We start from the raw sequence: 6,570 nt of genomic DNA on the forward strand, positions 1-6,570 counted from the left end.
GGGGGACATCCGGTAATTATCCCAGTGACACAATGTTGGCGATGTTTTCTTGAATAGGTCGGAATATCTGTTTAGTTTTAATATCTCAAGAGTGTGAGGTTAAGCACGAATACGCATATATATCGGTCTATACAAATTTACGACAGTCTCTGATGCACCATATACTGACTTATCATTTAGTATTATCAACCCCCACCTGTCCTATATACAGTAGCAGATAAAACATTTACCATGACATTCATTATAATGTTTTATAGCAAACTGGCAAGTGTTTAAATCATTAGTTTAGAAGATTCCATGATAAAAAAAACATGATTGATCGATCATTCTTCATCATTGTTTCAGAAAAAATGTGTTTTCTGAAGAAAAAAACAAACTCTTATACTCTTTAATGCCAAACCGTTGGAAACTAAAGGCTAAAACAACTCTTGATTTACACGGTATTGATACTGCGCAGCTAACAATATACCGTAGGCGGTAACTAGAAATAACTCGTGTGTTATCTCGTGGGTGTGCACGTGTTTTGTATGGAATCAACAAAAGCACATTTACGTCATATTCACCGGCACATGTCTGAACTTTGATCACGAACCATGTCTCTTGGAAATCGTAGCAGAGTCTACATTTTCCAGCCAGAGATATATCGAAAATCATTTCAAACTTTATCCTCCGCCCTATCCATTTCTCTTCGGCCAGACATCTAAAGAAACATCTAAAGGGACCTTAACTTTAGTTTAACACTTTTCTAAAGGAGAGTTTCAGTTATAGCCTTTACAAGTATTAATCTAACATAGATTTAGTTGTGTTTTTTTATCACACTGCGTCAATGACGTTTGTTTGACACAGGAGAAGATTTAAATGGATGGTTCGGTTTATTTCCGAGGACGGGCGAAAGTGTAACGGATCCTAGACGTTTAAACGGATTTATAGCCTGAATGACAAGGATCCTAATCGGGACAGGACGCGAATCCTCATTGGAACCAATATCAGCCCCTGAACCCGTGTAACAAACATGGTCAAACATATAGGAAACGAATCATTATGATATAACCCGACTATATTTTGCAGTACTAACGTTAAAGAACATTCACGTATCAACATCTAAAATTAACACAAGCACGTTATGCACGACAAATGAACTCGAATAGAACATCACACATTTACAATTCTACCAAAGAAACATCTCATGTTTATTAACCTCTTTAAAATATCACACCGATTCCACACTTCTCTGAAATCACGGGCGGCCCTGTCAAATAAGGAAGAGCATAATCGACATACAGAGTTGCGTCCCTTGGAAATACCGTAACTCAAGGAATGTAGGTTCAAATCTCGGTTCTCCTGTACCCGTCTCTGTGACGATCTGGTTTTACTGACATTGTTTATCAACAATGGCAAGTCAGTTCTCACCAATCTGAAAATACCCATAGGTCCGGTAGTGTGAACCCCCATTTGTTGCAGTCATCCTTCATGACCTCACTGTCAATAACCGTCTCCCACCTGTCTCACTATATGTTTTTCATGCAGGTGTCGCGAGATTATACGTAACTGCGCAGTTAAAGCCATAGCTATGCAGGGCACTATCTAGAAAAATGTCAAGGCAGATTCTACTGCTTTGCTTGTTATTTAATACCACCATCAGAAATGTCTCAATGACGGCGATCTGTAAACAATTGGGGACAAGGGATCCAGTGATTGATGTCATGAGTACCGATCCACACACCCTGGGGATGTGATGACAGCTAGTGAACCTAGTTAATCGCCCGTTGGTCGCTCCTCACGAAAAGCATGGGATGCTGCAAAGATAAGACACTCACAGGATGACGTCAGTCTGTTTATGACGTAGTCTGGAGTACACAGACTAGTTATTGATATCATGACAGCACCCTGTTCCCCGAGCCACGATCACATGCAACGGCCTGCTAGGTTACCTACCATGACCGTCCGATCCACTAAGTGTAACTACGGCAAACACATTTTGCTTCTTACCTGAAAGGTCAGAGGAGTGAGTGAGTTGGGTTTGCGTCGCCTTTAGCAATATTCCAGCAATATCACGGCGATAACACCAGAAAAGGGCTTCACACGTGTTAGTGTATGTGGACAATCGAACCCGACGTTTTTAACCATTAAGCTACCTCACCACCCCTGAAAATGTAGGCACAGCTGGACATATATTCTATAAAGGTCTCAAGAAATCTTTCGCAAAACGAATTTGACTGCATGGGTGTTATGTATAGAAGCTTGGTTGGGTGTTCCTGGCAGCGACAGACTGAGCACGTTAAGAGAGGATACTTGTAGTTACCCTGCCTGGCACTCTGTTTCTAGGGGATAAGCAATATAGGAAAAGTCGACTCAGAGTTAGTATACTGTATCTCAGTGGGTTATTTATATTGTTTATTTATATTAGCGTCGTTTTTCAGTGGGTTAAATACAATCCCATTGGTCAGAACAAGTACAGGCACGCACACATACGCGTACACACGCGCATACACATCGATGTTTAAAAAACTCAGTCTTTGACCATATGTATTATTTATTACTGTTAGCAAAACATACCCTTCACCAGTGTCGTAAAATTAAGGGTTGAGAGGCTTAAGCCATACAGTATCTGGCACACCATCAATACCAAATCTATGACCATTGTTGAAAGTGTGTGCGTGGATTGATAGAAACGTAAAGATATGCTGTTAGGAGAACAGTGTCAGTCAATGTCAGAATATTGATTGTTCGTTGCTTTGATATTTCGCACTCAACATATTCATGCTCTGGGCAAAATCTACTTATTGTTCGTCTGAAACATACAAGGTTTTATATGTCTAACAAGAAATATATATAAACTGCATTTATCATCTGTATACAAGCTGAAACTTGAGAAAGTAGTTTTTGGAGGATCCAAGTTTCCGTGACAACCACTTATCCCGAGAGTAATCTCCCTTTAACCCTCTTCGCATATATCTATGAATGCACATGTATGATGTCAACATATTCAGTCTAAGTAAACTTATCCTCAGTGCTTTTTGTTACACTCCACCAACGAAATACACTGAGACTAAGTTTACTTAGACTGACCATATACACAACACCGTTTTGGGCCAACTTGGAAGAAGTGTTAAGGGCCATGCACAAATCTAACGTGCAAGATCATAACGCTGCATGTCAACCGGCTAACCACTTCTGCCATGTGCTGGATAATGCCAAGGTTGAACAAGACTGGGCCAACCTGCTCCCAAATGATGTCATGTGCTGGAGGAATGTGTAGTCTATACGGGATAGAAAGTTTACACGACTCACACACAACCACCCAGCTATGGTTTACGATGAGGTATGGGGATATTATATATACTACTATACTAGTAGACGATGGACATGTAATGGCAACTTGAGTTAGTGTATAGATGCAGTGTTTTTCATCTCTAGCGAAAGGTAAACATGTACATCTCTATATACTTAGAAACAATAGATATCCTCAAAAAAAAACTGATTGTGGTGTCCAATCCCAGGTCGCCCGAGCGTTTCAAGATTTGACAGCGCCTTACTCCTAAGCTTCACCATAGTGGAGCAGTGGAGCACCTCGGACAGTGGCATCGCGTTAGACACAGGGTGGTGGGCTAGCCTAGTCGTTAAAACTATCCGTCAGGCCGAAGTTTTCTATCCATATGGGCAAAATAAGTCTACAACAGCAAATAGATATGGATATGTAATATTAATGTGAAGGAATGCCAGTTATTCCGTTATGCGCAAATGCGTTATATTGGAGGAATTCTCTCTAGAAACGTAAAAATAGTATTTTGGTTAATGCATCTCACTTATCAAAGGCCAAGGTAAACTATTCGCACATATTCTTGGCATAAACGCTTTTCGAAGTCCTCACTGTCAAATTCATTCATCATGGAAATACAAATGGAATTAATTTTGTTCTATCATATTGCATGTATTCAGAGACCATGCGTTAGTCTGCTGAACTCTGCTGAAATAAACTATGGCGGTGGTGACGATATGCACGGGTAGATAAAAGCCTGGTTTAATTCAAGCATCTGGGAGTCGTCAACTATATAAGCTGGCTATGAGGTACTACATAACGCGCACGTTGTCAAGGTAACTGGTATTCCAAAGGGTTTGTATTCCTGTTCTTCGCCGTCGTGGGATATACCCTTATATTTCAGGGAATGTAACCCCCGCAACTATTTAGCTTTGTTTTGGTCTGAACGCGTCTTGGGTGTATGTCAGAGGGATTTCTATAGATATAACCCGCAGTTTGTGCCAAGTGTGCCTTGGCAGCGACTGAGCGAGTCTGCCCTTGAAGCCTAGCATTCTACACACTCTTCAGGACTGTTTCTGGTGACGCAACGTGTTTGTTGTGGTGCAACGGGAACACGTATATGCTGATGGAGAAAAGGAATGGAACGGTTATAAATTACGGCGTGTTATGAAATAATACCGACAGTTTACACCACAAAAGAGCCGGATTCCAACAACAGTCTTTTGATTGTGCCCAATATGTAGTTAATAACCACCTTCGGCATGTTCATTTCACATCAAGGCACATCAATGTCAGTAATTATCAGCCTTTCGAGTTCTTTCGCTGCTCGCTGAGGATTTTGAGGCCGCAACTAGTTAATGCTATAAGAAGGGCATACCTACACGGTCATGTGACCTCTGTTCGTTACCTCTTCGAGAAACGTATGTTTCCTCCATTAACTCCTGTTGATCTCTCCGTGTCGGAGAAAACGATGGTTCATCGCGTGAATTCAGAGTGATAGGTGGGTGATTGAGTTTAGTTTTACGCCGCATTCAGCAATATTGCAGCTATATGGCGGCGGTCTGTATATAATGAAGTCTGGACAAGACCAAACGGGGATCAACAGCATGAGCGTCGACCTACACAACTGGGCTACGTTGACATGTATCAGCCTTGCAAGCTTGTCCATCCGATTCAGTTACTTACCGCCTATGACAGGCATGGGTTACTGAAGATCAATTCTAACCCGATGTTCACGGGTTTAAGAGTAATGGGCAGTTTAGCAAGTGCCTGTTGGCTCATGAAACAGTAAGCTTATTTCCGTTGCACATCACTGGTTTTAAGATGCCAGGCCAGTGCCGGATTCCACAATGTCGTGGTAGCGCGATGGTGATTGTAACTTTGACTTGTGACTGGCGTATGACTACGACCGATGCGTGGAATGGGCTATGGTTATATCTTATCCATCAAATATCACAGGAACCTCCTATGCAGAACTACACGTGGCATGATACCTGTAACGTACATGCGATTTCAACACTTACCTTATTTATGATATTTGTCTATAATTAGTGAATGCATATATATTCTGGGCAACATGAATGCAAACCTACTACTTAAGATTAAATTTTGTTTAAACGGAGAAACCTAGAACTAAATATCTGTGATAAGATGGATAACATCCATACAGCAATGTTCTGAACAATGCAGCAATGTGACGTCATGACGTTTCAACCGCGAATCAGCTTTGAGAATATCTGACACGTGTGTCCCGATGGGCTAGCCGCGATCTTATTCAACATTTGTGGAAAGTTTCACAACTGTATTACGTGTATATACCATATCTCGTACACTGCACGTCGTCAGTCCCCCATAACCCTCTAACCCGCTTTACTATCTGGTCTAAAAATCATTGCTTGCCATCACGTTTTTGGAGAGTTAGAGAAGATATATCGATACGGAGTAAACAATTCCGCACACTGAAATTAATCGTACAGTCGTTGATGAATAATACACATCGATACACCACAGTGAGTGAGTTTAGTTTTACGCAATATTCCAGCACTATAACGGCGGGGGACACCAGAAATTGGGTATCACACATTGTACCCATGTGGGGAATCGAAATCGGGTCTTCGGCGTGACGAGCGAACGTATTTAACTACTAGGCCACCCCACCGCCCCCGATACAACACAACGCGTTACGATATGCATGTGCTATATCTCACGCTGTGAGCTTCCAACAACACACCAGCCCGCACGTAGACCAGAGAACTGCGTGGTACCGGGCAGAACCAGTCCACTCCGCCCGCACAATGACTATTTGATGCTAATTTTATTATCGTAGAAGAAGAAAACGGATTTGCGTGTATTAATGCATGTCAGCAGAAGGTTCTGGAATACTAATTGTGTTCTTAACGTAACGTACTACGATAATTACCATATAGGGTATAAAGCCCATTTCTCACCCCGCCCCCACCCACCCCCTTCACGCATCGCATCCATGTGGGGAATCGAACCCTGGTCTTCGACGTGACAAGCCAACGACGCTTTTTAAGCTCTTGGCTTCTCCACTGTTTTTCACTTATTCAAAGACCATATAATAACTTTAACTTATCATATGGTTTCGGGTTTCATGAACCTGCTTCCGTCTGAGTACAAAATCAAGGGAAACAAAGCGGCTGGAGGTAGCTAAACCATGGTGGTTCTGCTGCTTTGAAATCATCTTTGCATATGATGGTTTAATGTGAAATGTGTCATATGTTTTCTCGCTTCAAAGACATTTTCATGTCCTGCAATTCTATTAACAACTTCGTTACAAGAATCAGAGG

This window comes from Haliotis asinina, chromosome 15 (genome assembly GCF_037392515.1).
Source record: "Haliotis asinina isolate JCU_RB_2024 chromosome 15, JCU_Hal_asi_v2, whole genome shotgun sequence".
NCBI lineage: Eukaryota > Metazoa > Mollusca > Gastropoda > Lepetellida > Haliotidae > Haliotis > Haliotis asinina.